Source organism: Camelus ferus, chromosome 11 (assembly GCF_009834535.1).
Source record: "Camelus ferus isolate YT-003-E chromosome 11, BCGSAC_Cfer_1.0, whole genome shotgun sequence".
NCBI lineage: Eukaryota > Metazoa > Chordata > Mammalia > Artiodactyla > Camelidae > Camelus > Camelus ferus.
This window is the reverse complement of record NC_045706.1, coordinates 63683341-63698666: the sequence shown is the minus strand read 5'-3', so window position 1 is coordinate 63698666 and position 15326 is coordinate 63683341. Positions and strand designations below refer to the sequence as shown.

The following is a 15326-nucleotide window of genomic DNA, read 5'->3' as shown; positions in this document are numbered from 1 at the left end:
GTTCTTACATTTAGGTCTTTAATCCATTTTGAATTTATTTTTGTATATAGTGTTAGAGAATGTTCTAATTCCATTCTTTTCCAGGTAGCTGTCCAGTTTTCCCAGTAGCACTTATTGAAGAGACTGTTTCTTCTCCATTGTATATTCTTGCCACCTTTGTCATAGATTAATTGAACCTAAGTACATGGGTTTATTTCTGGACTTTCTATCCTGCTCCATTGATCAATGTGTCTATTTTTGTGCCAGTACCATACAGTTTTGATTACTATAGCTTTGTAGTATAGTCTGAAGCCAAGAAACCTGATTCCTCCAGCTCTGTTCTTCTTTCTTGATTTGGGGTCTTTTGTGTTTCCATACAAATTTAAAATTTTTCTGTTCCATTTCTGTGAAAAGTGCCATTATGTTGACCATGTGCTAGAGATTGCATTGTATCTGAAGATTGCCTTGGGTAGTGTGGACATTTTAACAAAATTGATTCTTCCAATCCAAGAACATGGGATATCTTTTCACCTGTTTGTGCCATCTTCAATTTCTTTCATCAGTGTCTTATAGTTTTTGGATAGTTTTTGGAGTACAGGTCCCTTGCCTTCTTAGGAAGGATTATCCTAGGTGTTTTATTCTTTTTGATGCAAAGGTAAATGGGATTGTTTCCTTAATTTCTCTTTCTGATATTTCATTGTTAGTGTATAGAAATGCAGAAATAGATTTTTCTATATTAATTTTGTAACCTGCAACTTTACTGAATTCATTGATGAGCTCTGGTGGTTTCCTGGCAGTGTCCTTAGGAATTTCTATGTATAATATCATGTCATCTGCAAACAGTGACAGTTTTAGTATTTCTTTTCAAATTTGGATTCCTTTTATTTCTTTTTCTTCTCTGATTGCTGTGGCCTTAACTCACTCTCTCCATTTTTAAAATCTACACATGCATGATTTCTTGGGGAATCAGTGCGAGAGAGGATTGTGTCCAGTGCCTGCTCAGTCCCCTGCTGCTGGCCTTGTGTTCCTGCAGCACACCTGCTGACAACACCCTAGCTCACCCTTCAGGGAACTAGAGGAGGCCACAGCACCAGGGCCCAGGAGAAGGGGCTGGCTCCAGCCTGCCTTTCCCATGTAACCCATTCACCCACTACCCTGCACACTCACCAAAGGGCTTCATTGTAATTGAAGACTGCCTTGATCTCTCAGTACTTTCTTTTTCATCTCCCTGGGCCTTAACTAATTCTGTGAGGGCCTGGAGAAGTGAGGAAGCAGCAGAGGAAAGTTTGAAGCTAGCAGAGGTTGGTTCATGACGTTTAAAGAAGGAAGGCATTTCAATAACATTAAAGTGCAAGGTGAAGCAGCAAAATGCTGTTGTAGAAGCTGCAGCAAATTATCCAGAAGATTTAGCTAATATCATTAATGAAGGTGGCTACGCTAAAGCTCAGATTTTCAATGCAGACAAAATAGCCTTATATCGGAAGAAGATGCCATCCAGGACTTTCTTAGGAGAAGTCAATGCCTGGCTTCAGAGCTTCAAAGGACAGGCTGACTCTTCTGTTAGGTGCTAATGCAGCTGTTGACTTTAAGTTGAATTCAGTGGTTGTTTACCTTTCTGAAAGTCATAAGACCCTTAAGAATTATGTTAAATCTGCTTTGCCTGTGCTCTCTAAATGGAACAACAAACCCTGAATGACAGCACATCTCTTTACAACATGGTTTGCATGGTTTTAAGCCCACTATTGAGACCTACAGCTCAGAAAAAAAAAAAAAAAAGATTCCTTTCAAAATATTATGGCTCATTGACAATGCACCTGGTCACCCAGGAGCTCTGATGGAGATGCATAATGAGATGAATATTGTTTTCATGCCTGCTAATACAATATCCATTCTGCAACCCATGGATCAAGGAGTCATTTTGATTTTCAAGTCTTATTATTTAAGACATACATTTCACAAGGCTATAGCTGCCATGGATAGTGATTCCTCTGATGGATCTGGGCAAAGTAAATTGAAAATCTCTGGAAAAAATCCACCATTCTACATGCCACTAAGAACATTTGTGATTTGTGGGAAGAGGTCAAAATGTCAACATGAACAAAAGTTTGGAAGAAGTTGTTTCCAACACTCATGGATGACTTTGAGTGGTCAAGACTTTGGTGGAGGAAGTAACTGCAGATGTGGTGGAAATAGCAAGAGAACTAGAATTAGAAGTGGAGCCTGAAGATGTGATTGAAATACTGCAATCTCATGATAAGACTGTAACAGATGAGGAGTTGCTTTTTATAGATGAGCAAAGAAAGTGGCTTCTTGAGATGGAATCTACTCCTGGTGAAGATGCCCTGAAGATTGTAGAAATGCCAACAAAGGATTTAGAACATTACATAAACTTGGTAAAATAGTGGCAGGGTTTGAGGGGATTGACTTCAATTTTGAAAGCAGTTCTACTGTGGGTACATGCTACCAAACAGCTACAGAGAAATCATCTGTGAAAGGAAGAGTCAAATAATATGCAAACTTCATTGCTGTCTTATTTCAGCTTATCACAGTCACCCCAGCCTTCAGCAACCACCACCCCAATCAGTCAGTATCTATCAACATCTCAGTAAGACCCTCCACTAGCAAAAAGATTACATCTCACTGAAGGATCAGGTGGTCAGCATTTTTTGGCAATAAATTATTTTAAAATTAAGGTATGTGCATTTTTTAGACATGCTGTTGTACACTTAATAGACTACAGTATAGGGTAAACATAACTTTTATATGCCCTGAGAAACCAAAAAGTTTGTGTGACTTGCTTTATTGTGATATTTGCTCCATTGTGTGGTCTGGAACGGAAGCTGTGAAATCTCCAGGTAGGCCTGTATTGATTTTTACTACTCTGTAATAGCACCTAGTGTAATATTCCGCACATTATTTCTGACTAATGGATTTATCTTTACCTTATTTTTGGTGAAGATGATTGCCCCATGAGAACATCTGTTTAGGTTTAGGTATTTTATACACTATTTGATATATATTTTATGTAACATATGTCAGTAATGAAGTTCAATATAAAAATGAACATCCATGAACTTACCACACAACTTGAAAGGCTGTCTTTGTGTTCTTCCCAGGTCTCATCCTTTCCTTCTATGAAATCCTAAATTTAGTCCATATTATATACCCATAATTATCTCATATATGTCTATATCTTCAAACCATGTAGTGTTGAGATTCTTCAGATACTAGCCTTATTTGGGGCATGTGATACAGTGGTTGCAAATAGCGGTTTTGGAATCAGACTGATTGTGTTGAAATCTCAGATGAGCCATCTGCTAACTATGCAGCCTTGAATGCATTGCTTACCCTCGCTGAACTTCTACAAACAGGAGTAATTCTTCCCACTTCATCTCCCTCCTAGGGTTGCCCTGAAGATTTAATGGAATAAGAAATCTTAAGGACCTTGTGCCTTCCTGGTCCATGAGTGACCCTCCCAGATGTTACCTCCTTCCCCCTTCTGACCCATATTCCCTGGGAACTCCTGTGAAGCACACTTAGCCCTTCACCCTTCACCACTGGCACATACTCCAAGGCACCAGCCTTAAAACAACAGAGAACGAGAAACCCATGGAATGACTGGAGCCCCAGACTGTATTCATAGCCCTTAATCTGTCCACACAAGGAAGACAAATGAGGTAGACAGTGGATAGTGGTGCCATTACTAGATCATTAATTAGCAACTTGCTTGGCTTTGGCAGGAAATCGTTCATCATTTTCAGATGAGTAGAGAGCTGCAGAACCTGCTATCTGTCTTCCCTCTGTGCACTTGTGTAACAGATGCTACGGTCCTCGCCAGAACTTTCCCTCCCACGGTGCTTTACTGAGATAAGTGACCAGGTCACTGTGACCTTGTGATCTGTTGAATGCAAAGCCCTGAACTCGGAAGGGGTCCAGGGCCAGAGGCTTCCAAGGCTGGAGAGCTATGGCAGAAAACCAAAAAGATAAATGAAGACTTCTGGAACAAGATGAGAAGATGAATAAACTGTTTGCTTTGAGAATGGAATTGATGTTCCAGAAAAATCAACTTTGGCTGCCAAAGTAACCCTTTTGGAGTTCACAAAGAACCTCACTAGGGCTCACACGTGCAAGCTCGTGCTCAGGGCTTGCATATGAGGATTCACAGTAATTGAGTGCTGCAGGGTTACTGAGCTCCTTGCACAAAGAAGGAACCAGAGGCCCAGAAGGCAATAGTCAGTGTCCAAATTAAAATATCTAGTAAGAGGCTGATTTGGATTCCAAACCACTCTCTGTCTGATTCTAAAACTCAGGCTTTCTGTATGACGCCAAGTTGTGCTCCTCAGCAAGGTGAACAGTCGCCATGAGCAGGACAGCCACTGGACAGTAATGTCTTAACCATTGATTGCCCACTGCCTTTAAATACCCACAGGTTCTTTATGCTGAACAGATGATGCATGATGCTTCTTTGGCCTTTTTACACGTATCTCATCTTTAGAAGCCTATTCTCTCTGGTTGCAATGATTTCAGATTTGCTAAGGTTTAGGGGCAATGACACATTTGTTGTTAGAAGTGAAAGGGAAGCTTGCTTTTTTCCCTGTGTGGAGAAGGCAGAGAGACTGTCTCAACCAATTCAACAAGGCAGGAGACTTGCAGGGAAAGGACGTGGCTGAAAGTTCTAAAAGCAAAGGGAAGGAGACTTATCAGAAAGAAGCAGAGGAAGGTGTCTACGTGGAATCTCCAGTCTAAGGTGATAGGTGAAGGCCATGAGATGTCAAGGAAATGAGCAGAAAACATTGCTTTGAGTCCTCAGGTCTTGGTAGAGTTAGAGACGACTCCACAACATGGAGCTGGGTAGTCATAACTGGGTTTCTGTCCTTCCAAGAGCAGCCTCTGCAAATGGTGGCACCTGGCCCTAGCTGAGGGGAGGCAGCATGGTGACAGAGGCTACAGCTGAGTTATTTCCCCCAAAAGAGACCTAGAGTTGGAGGTGGCTGTTGGTTTTGCCAATCCATTGTGCTTAGGTTGAGGGTCACATGAAGAACATCTAGGAAATATCTTAGTCTTAAGTTTAAAACTAGAATTACTGTCACAAAATCATATATGATTGTTATTCTCTGTTATAATTAAGAACCAGCTTATTGGTATCTGTGGAGGGTAGATACTTAGATTAGGGAAACTAAGGTTAAACAATAAGCTACAATGTTTTTCTTGTTTTGTTTGTACCCTATCCCTTCTATTCCTGCTTTAACTGCCCCCCATGAATTATTTAAATGAAGACCCAGAAATTATACCATTTCATTAATAAGTGCTTAACTATATATTTTGAAGGGAAATGGGCTATTTTAAAAAACATAACAGTTTTATCATTATCACACTAGGGATATGAAAAATAATCCCTTAATTTTATCTAATATCCAGTCAGGGCTTAAATTTCCTTCATTCTTCTCACAGTTAAAAGAAAAGGAAATAAAGCAATGTGCACTATACATACACTTCTCTCTCAACCAAAACTTCCCCCTCCTTCTTTTTTCCCTTTGTTGAAGAAACTGAGTCATTTGTCCTGTAGAATTGTCCACATTCTGCATTTGCTGACTTCACTCCCTGGTGCTGTTCCTCTATTTTGTGTAAATTGATAATTAGATCTAGAGGCTTGATCAGATGTGGATTTTTTTTTGTAAAACTATTCCCCAGTGGGTGATGTGTCTTTCTTATTGCATCTTATCAGGAGCACTGGAAGCCTGTTGCCTTTTTTTTTTTTAAACTTTCAGGATGTGGAGATTTATCAGTGGGCACAGGTGATATCAGCCTGACCCATCCAGTAAGAAATTTCTCATCAGGCTTTCACCCAATGCACTTGGCAGCTATTATGATCACTGCCAGGTTCATTATTTTACTAGTTTTGCAAAATGGGGATACCCTAACACCGTAATTCTCTCTGCATTTATTAGCTGTAATTATTCTGTAAGTAAGAACTTTTGGTTATCAATTGGTTGGTTTTCCTGAAAGATAGTTTGTACAGGAAAGCCAGATAAATGCTCTAGTCCTTCCAGTTATTTACCAGTTTTCAGAAAATTATTTGGTGTTCTATCAATCTCTGGTGAGACCAGTGCACTCTTTTTTGCTATCATTATTGACTCATAGATTTTAACTTCTTGGATATAGCCCAAATCATTGCAAACATTGTTCTTTTTGATGCTTTAATTGTCCCATCCTTGGCCAATGAGAATTCTTTCAAATTTGCTCCTGGGTCCCTTTTACATTTCCTTTGTAGTCTTCGGTAGCTTCCTTGTTTTCTGGTATGATGTGATAGTCTAGAATCATCTCAAACATTTTCTGCAGAGACCTGAAAACTAAAGTCTGCCTGATAGAGGTTATCATTACTACTTGGTTTTCATTTCTTCTAGGTATTTGCAGTAGAAATACATATTTTATTTAACTGAGTTAGAAAACACATATTTCTTTTTATTTGAATAAGAAAAATACATTATGACCATATGTGCTTGGGTTTATTTCTGGGCTCCGTATTCTGTTCCATTGATCTATATGTCTGTTTTTGTGGCATTACCGTATTGTTTTGAGATTGTAGTTTTGTAGGATAGTCTGAAGTCAGAGAGTATGATACTTACACCTTTGTTCTTTTTTTCTTGAAATAGCTTTGATTATTCAAGGTCTTTTGTAATTTCATATAAATTTTAAGATTATTTGTTCTTGCTCTGTGAAAAATGTCATGGGCATTTTGATAAGGATTACATTAAATATGTTGATTGCTTTGTGTGGTATGGACATTTTACCAGTATTAATGCTTCCAGTCAGTGAACACAGGATATTTTTCCATTCATTTGTATCGTCTTCAATTTCCTTTGCCAGTGTCTTATAGTTTTTAGAGTATAGGTCTTTCATCTCCTTGGTTAAGTTTATTCCTAGGTGTTTTATTCTTTTTATTGCAATTTTAAATGGGATTGTTTTCTTGCTCTCTTCTTCTGATAGTTCATTATTAGTGTATAGAAAAGCAACAGATGCCTGTATATTAATCTTGTATCTACAACATTACTGAATTTATTAATTAGTGCTAATAATCTTTTTGGTGCAGACTTTAGGGTTTTCTATATGTACTATCATGTCACTTGCAAATTGTGACAATTTTACTTTCTCTCTTCCCATTTGGATGCTTTTACTTCCTTTCCTTGTCTGATTGTTGTGTCTTGGACTTCTAATACTATGTTTTTTTAAAACTGAAGTATAGTCAGTTTACAATGTTGTGTCAATTTCTAGTGTACAGTATAATACTTCACTCATAAAGGAGCATACATATATACATTTTCATATTCTTTTTCACCATAGGTTACTATAAGATATTGAATATAGTTCCCCGTGCTATACAGTATAAACTTGTTCTTTACTAATTTTATGTATATCACTTAGTATCTGCAAATCTAGAAATCCCAATTTATCCCTTTCCACCCTCTTCCCCACCTGGTAACCATAAGTTTGTTTTCTATGTCTGTGAGTCTGTTTCTGTTATATAAATAAGTTTGTCTTTTTTTTTTTTAAAGATTCCACATATAAGTGATATTAAGTGGTATTTTTCTTTCTCTTTCTGTCTTACTTCACTTAGAATGACAGTCTCCAGGTTCATCCATGTTGCTGCAAATGGCATTATTTTATTTTATTTTTTTTATAGCTGAGAGGTATTCCATTATATAAATATACAACAACTTCTTTATCATGTCATCTGTTGATGGACATTTAGGTTGTTTCCATATCTTGGCTATTGTAAATAGTGCTGCTTTGAATATTGGGGTATATGTGTCTTTTTGAATTAAGGTTCCCTTTTTTTAAAAAAACTTTTTTCAATTGAAGTATAGATAGTTTACAATGTTGTATCAATTTCTGGTACAGCACAATGCTTCAGACATACATGAATATACATATATTTGTTTTAATATTCTTTTTCACCATAAGCTACTACGAGTTTTGAATATAGTTCCCTGTGCTATACAGTAAAGGCTTGTTTATTTTATATATACTAGTCAGTATTTGCAAATCTTGAACTCCCAATTTATCCCTTCCCATCTCCTTCCCACCCTGGTAACCATAAGATTGTTTTCTATGTCTATGAGTCTGTTTCTGTTTTATATTTTTATTTTTAATTTAATTAATTTATTTATTTTTACTTTTTTTAATGAATAATAGTCATTTTACAATGTTGTGTCAAATTCTAGTGTAGAGCACAATTTTTCAGTTATACCTGAACATATATATATTCATTGTCACTTTTTTTTCACTATGAGCTACCACTAGGTCTAGAATATATTTCCCTATGCTATACAGTATAATCTTGTTTATTCTGTATTTTAAAATCCCAGTCTGTCCCTTCCCACCCCCCGCCCCCTTGGCAAACACAAGTTTGTATTCTATGTCTATGAGTCTGTTTCTGTTTTGTATATGTTTTTTTTTTTTTAATTTTATTTTTTAGATTCCATGTATGAGTGATGTCAGATGGCATTTTTCTTTCTCTCTCTGGCTTACTCCACTTAGAATGACATTCTCCAGGAACATCCATGTTGCTGCAAATGGTGCTATGTTGTCGGTTTTTGTGGCTGAATAGTATTCCATCATATAAATATACCACATCTTCTTTATTCAGTCATCCACTGATGGACACTCAGGTTGCTTCCATGTCTTGGCTATTGTAAATACTGCTGCTATGAACATTGGGGTGCAGGTGTCATTTTGAAGTAGGGTTCCTTCTGGATATATGCCCAGGAGCAGGATTCCTGGGTCATATGGTAAGTCTATTCCTAGTCTTTTGAGGACTCTCCATACTGTTTTCCACAATGGCTTTCCTTGCTTCCCTCTCCCACTTTCAATGATTTAGATGTCTTCTTTTACAATTTTGTGTTTATTCTTTTTGTAATTCATGGCAGTTATCTCCTTTCCAGTTATGAGTTTCTCATTTTTGTAGCATCCTGCTTCTCTTCTATTTAGAGTAGACCTGTCAATATTTCTTTTAGCATGGGTTTAGTGTTGCTAAACTCTTTTAGTTTTTTCTTGTCTGTGAAGTTCTTTATCTCTCCTTCTATTCTAAAGGATAGCCTTGCTGGATAGAGTATCCTAGGCTACATCTTTTTTTCATTCAGGACCTTGAATATATCTTGCCACTCCCTTCTGGCCTGTAGTGTTTGTGTAGAGAAATCAGCTGAGAGCCTTATGGGGGTTCCCTTGTAATTCACTCTTTCCTTTTCTCTTGCTGCCTTTAGGATCATTTCTTTATCCTTGACTCTGGCCATCTTGATTATAATACATCTTGGTGTGGGTCTGTTTGGGTTCTTCCTGTTTGGGACCCTCTGAGCCTCCTGTACTTGGATATCTGATTCCTTCTTTAGGTTTGGGATGTTTTCAGTCATGATTTCTTCAAAAACCTTTTCAATCCCCTTTGATCTTTCTTCCCCTTCTGGAACCCCTATTATGTGTAGATTGGCATGCTTTATATTATCCCATAGGTCCCTTATATTGTTTTCATTGTTTTTTTATTTGTATTTCTCTCAGCTGTTCTGATTGGGTGCTTTCTGTTGTCCTGTCTTCTAGGTCACTTATTCATTCCTCTGCATTGTCTAGCCTGGTTTGTACAGCCTGCAGGTCAGCTCTCATCTCAGCAAATAAGTTTACTAATTCTACTTAGTTCTTCTTTATAGCTTCTATTTCATTTTTGACATATTTTATATCTCTAAACACTATTTCTTTTAGTTCCTTCAGCACTTTGATCACTCCTTTTTTGAAATCTTGATCTAGTAGCCATGAATGTCTATTTCCTTGATCATGCTTTCAGGGGATTTCTTTTGATCTTTTAATTGGGAGTGGTTTCTCTGCTTCTTCATCTTGCTCATACCTCTCTGGCACTGTGGCTTACGGAGTATTGGGCATCTAGTTCTCCTGGAGATGGTGTGCTCTAAATGATTTCATCGAGAGGTCTTTGTGTCTTTGCTCTGTTTCGTGAACTCAGCTTGCTGTTTCCAGAGGCCCTCTGTTGGCACCCTTGTCTGTGCTGCTCCCAGTGGCTGTCGGCCAGCAGATCACACCCCCTCCCAACACTGGGTCAGGTGCTGAGCTCTTACCCGGTGGGCGGGTGGGTCACTCCCCCTCCCGATGCCATAGTCAGATGCTGCACTCAGGCATGGCAGGTGGGCGGATCATGCCCCCTTCCAGCAGTGTGGTCAGGTGCTGTGTTCCTGCCAGGAAGGCAGGTGGCCACCCACCCTCTCCCGGAGCCAGTCACTCTGCTGCTCTGTGCAGCTGTCTGTTCCGCATCAGGTCAGCACTCCGAAGGTGGGCTCGGGGAATACTGCGGAATGGCCCCACCCCTGCTCCATGCCAAATCTCAGCTCTTTGTTTGTCTTGGTCATGCAAGTTCTCTGAGGTTCCAGGACAGAAAGATCCTATCTGCCTCAGGCTGTAAACAAGTCTCAGTCCTGCCTAGGAGGTTGTGGAGCCCCTGGGTGTGGATTCAGGTCTCGGTCCCAGCCCCACCCAGTTGCTGTGCACAGGAGGAGATGGTGGCTGTGGCCGTGCCCTGCCTCTCTTCTCACTAGAAGCACCAGTAATGGTGGTGCAGGTCTGAGGAGACAAAAGCTACGGCACCAGTCCTCCCAGGGCTGTGTTGCTTTGCTTTTTCACAATTTATGGAGAACTGAGGTTGTTCTGCTCCATATCCCCTCCCAGCCACAGCATGCAGCACCCTGCAGTCCCCTGGGGCTGCCTCAGTGCAGCCACCCCTGTCCTCCACCCAGCTCGTGCAGCCTGTCCTGGCCGCAGCTGCTGGCTCGCACCTTGGGCTGGGTGTTGTGGGGACCCTTTGTGCCTGTTTAACTCAATTCTGTTGGTCAAGGGGTGCTCGGGGCAGATCTGAGCCTTGGAGGATCCCCCTCCATCCTGCTGGCCTCTCCGTTGGAGAGGGGAGACCCAGTGAATGAGCGCCAGTCCTCCTTTGCCACTCCTTCCCTGTGGGACCAGTCCTGCACTGTTTTGCTTTTTCATCTTTCTTTTTTTCTTTTCTCCTACCAGATTTTTGGTGTCCTTGTCTTTCAAAGAGGGCAGTGTTCTGTCAGAGTTTGGCAGGCACTCTGGTTGGCTTAGTCGGTCCGTAGATGTGAGTTTTGGTGTATTTGTGGGAGAGGGTGAGCTACAAGCATCCTTCTACTCCGCCATCTTGCTTCTCTTTCCCTGGTTTCTGTTTTATAAATAAGTTCCTTTGCCTTTTTTTTGTTTTTTAGATTCCACATATGAGCGATATCATATGGTATTTTTCTTTCTCTTTCTAGCTTACTTCACTTAGAATGACATTCTCCAGGTCCATCCATATGCAAGTGGCATTATTTTGTTATTTTTTATGGCTGAGTAGTATTCCATTGTATAAATATACCACAACTTCTTTATCCAGTCATCTGTTGATGGATGTTTAGCTTGTTTCCATGGCTTGGCTGTTGTAAATAGTGCTGCTTTGAATATTGGGGTGCATGTGTTTTTTTGAATTAAGTTTCCCTTTGGATATATGCCCAGGAGTGGGATTGCTGGATCATATGGTAAATCTATTTTTAGTTCTTTGAGGAATCTCCATACTGTTTTCCTTAACAGCTGCACCAAACTACATTCCCACCAACAGTGTAGGAAGGTTCCTTTTTCTCAAAAACGTCTGCAGCATTTATCATTTGTGGACTTTTGAATGATGGCCATTCAGACTAGTGTGTGGTGATACCTCATTGTAGTTTTGATTTGCATTTCTCTGATGATTAGTGATATTGAGCATTTTTTCATGTGCCTATTGGCCATTCTTATCTCTTCATTGGAGAATTGCTTGTTTAGGTCTTCTGCCCATTTTTGGATTGGGTTGTTTGTTTTCTTCATATTAAGTTGTATGAGCTGTTTATATATTCTGGATGTTAGCCCTTGTCAGTCTCATCTTTTGCAAAATTTTCTCCCGTTCTATAGGTTGTCAATTTGTTTTGATTATGGTTTCCTTTGCTGTGCAAAAGCTTATAAGTTTAATTAGGTCCCACTTGTTTGTTTTTGCTTCTGTTTCTATTGCTTGGGTAGATTGCTCTAGAACATTGCTGAGATTTATGTCTGATAATGTTTTGCCCATGTTTTCTTCTATGAGGTTTATAGGGTCTTGTCTTATGTTTAAGTCTTTAAGCCATTGTGAGCTTATTTTTGTGTATGGTGTGAGGGAGTTTTCTAATTTCATTGATTTACATCCAGCTGTCCAGTTTTCCCAACACCATTTGCTGAAAAGACAATTTGTTGAGAGTCTTTACTCCATTGTATGTTCTTGCATCCTTTGTGAAAGATTAATTGACCAAAAGTTTGTGGGTTTATTTCTGGGCCCTCTATTCTGTTCCATTGATTCGTGTGTCTGTTTTTGTACCAGTACCATGATGTTTTGATTACTGTAGCTCTGTAGTATTGTCTGAAGCCTGGGAGTGTTATTCCTCTAGCTTCATTCTTCTTATTCAGTATTGCTTTGACAATTCTGGGTCTTTTGTGATTTTAAATTTTAGGGTTATTTGTTCTATTTCTGTGAAAAATTTGGGTTATTTGATAGAGATTTTATTAAATCTGTAGATTGCTTTGGGTAGTACAGCAGTTGTAATAGTATTAATTCTTCCAATCCAAGTGCATGGGATATCTTTCCGTTTTTTAAAGTCATCTTTAATTTCCTTAGTCAATGTTTTGTAGTTCTCCACATATACATCTTTCATTTCCTTGGTCAGATTTATTTCTAAGTATTTTATTTTTTTGGATTCAATTTTAAAATGATTGTTTCTTTCCTTTTCTTATATTTCATTATTAGTGTAAAGAAATGCAAATAATTTCTGTATGTTAATCTTATATCCTGCTACCTTGTTGAATTCTTTTATCAGCTCTAGTAATTTTTGTGTGGAAACTTTAAGATTTATATATATATAGTATCATGTCATCTGCATATAATGACAATACAAAATCAACTGGAAAAGAAAGTTCAAAATGACAATAAACACACATCTATCAATAATTACTATATATGTCAATGGACTATATGCTCTATTCAAAAGACACAGATTGGCAGACTGGATACTAAAACAAAAGCCTACAACATGCTGCCTAGAAGAGACACACTTCATAGTGAAGGACACACATAGGTCAAAAGTGAGAGGATGGAAAAAGATACTTCATGCAAATGGAAATGACAAGAATGAGGGAGTAGCAATACTCATATCAGAAAAAATAGACTTTAAAATAAAAGCTATAAAGCCCTTTTTCATGAAGATGGCGCCAAAAGTGAAGAAGGAAGCCCCCACCCTACCCAAAGCTGAAGTGAAAGCAAAAGCTTTGAAAGCCAAGAAAGCAGTGCTGAAAGGCATCCACAGCCACACACAAGAAAAAAAAAATCTGGACGTCATCCACTTTTTGATGGCCCAAAGCACTTTGGTTCAGAAGGCAGCCCAAATATCCTCAGAAGAGTGCCCTTAGGAGAAACAAGCTTGAGCACTCTGCCATCATCAGATTCCCACTGACCACCAATTCAGCCATGAAGAAGACAGAAGCCAACACAAATGTGTTCATTATGGATGTCAGGGTCAACAAGCACTAGATCAAACAGGCTGTGAAGAAGCTCTATGACATTGACATGGCTAAGTTCAACACCCTGATCAGTCCTGATGGAGAGAAGAAGGCATATGTATGACTGGCTCCTGACTATGATGCTTTGGATGTTGTCAAAAAAGATTGGAATCATCTAAATTGAGTCTACCTCAGTAATTATAAATATGAAAATTTTTCACTATAAAAATAAAACAAAGGCCATAAAGAAATATACAGAAGGACACTATATCATGATCAAAGGAGCAATACAAAATGAGGATATTATATTTGTTAACATATATGTACCCCATATAGGAGCACCTAAATATATAAAATAAATACTAACAGACATAAAGATAGAAACTGATGGGAATACAATAATAGTAGGAGACTTTAACACCCTACTGACATAATTGGCAGGTCTTCCAGAAAGAAAATCAATAGGGCAATGGAGATACAAAATGACAAAATAGAACAGTTGGCCTTGGTTGATATTTTTAAGACATTACATCCCCTAAAAACATAATATACATTCTTTTCAAGTGCTCATGGAACTTTCTCTAGGATAGACCATATCCTTGGGCACAAGAAAAGCCTCAACAAATGTAAGAGGATAGAAATTATTCCAAGCATCTTCTCTGACCACAGTGGCATGAGACTAGAAATCAACCACAGAAAAATAAATGAGAAAAAAATGACAGCATAGAGACTAAACAACATGCTACTAAAAACAAAACAAAACAAAACAAAACAAAAACCAATGGGTCAATGATGGAATCAAAAAAAATTTAAAAATACCTTGATACAAATGACAGTGAAAACACAACCACACAAAATCTATGGGATGCAACAAAAGCAGCCCTAAGAGGGAAGTTCATAGTGATACAGGCCTTCCTCAAAAAACAAGAACAATCCTAGAGAAACAACCTAACCTACCACCTAAAAGAATTAGAAAAAGAAGAACAAACAAAACCCAAAGGTAAGAAATATTAAAGATCAGGAAGGAAATAAAATTGAGATTGAAAATCAATAGAAAAAAATCAATCAAGCCAAGAGCTGGTTTTTTGAAAGAGTAAACAAAATTGACAAACCTCTGGCCAGGCTCACCAAGAAGAAATGAGAGAACACATAAATAAACAAAATAAGAAATGAAAATGGAAAAATTACAACCAACACCACAGAAATACAAAAAATCATAAGAGAATACTATGAACAACTATATGGCAATAAATTGGACAAGTTAGAAGAAATAGACAAGTTTCTAGAAACATACAGCCCACCAAAACTGAATCAAGAAGAAATAGATTTTTGAACAGACCAATCACTAGAAGTGAAATAGAATCAGGAATTAAAAAACCTCCCTGCAAACAAAAGTCCAGGACCAGATGGCTTCACTGGGGAATTCTATCCAACATACAATGAAGAGCTTGTACCAATCCTTCTCAAATTCTTCCAAAAGTTTGAAGAGAAGGGAATACTCCCAAACCCATTCTATGAATCCACCATCACCTTGATACCAAAGCCAGACAAAGACACTACCAAAAATGAAAGCTAAAGGCCAATATCATTGATGAACATAGAAGCAAAAATCCTCAACAAAATATTAGCAAAGAGTCCAACAACATATAAAAAAGATCAAACACCATGATTAAGTTGGGTTCATCCCAGGGACACACGGATGGTTCAACATACACAAATCAGTCAATGTGATACACCACATCAACAAGAGA

The 15326-nt window shown here is 38.4% G+C and overlaps 1 long non-coding RNA gene and 1 pseudogene across 1 annotated transcript in view; both read left to right on the top strand.

Annotated features, from left to right (window-relative positions):
• LOC116667247 overlaps positions 1 to 15326 on the top strand; it is a 175584-nt gene that overhangs the window by 78766 nt on the left and 81492 nt on the right. The window lies entirely within an intron of this gene.
• On the top strand, positions 13003 to 13966 carry LOC116667246 (annotated as a pseudogene).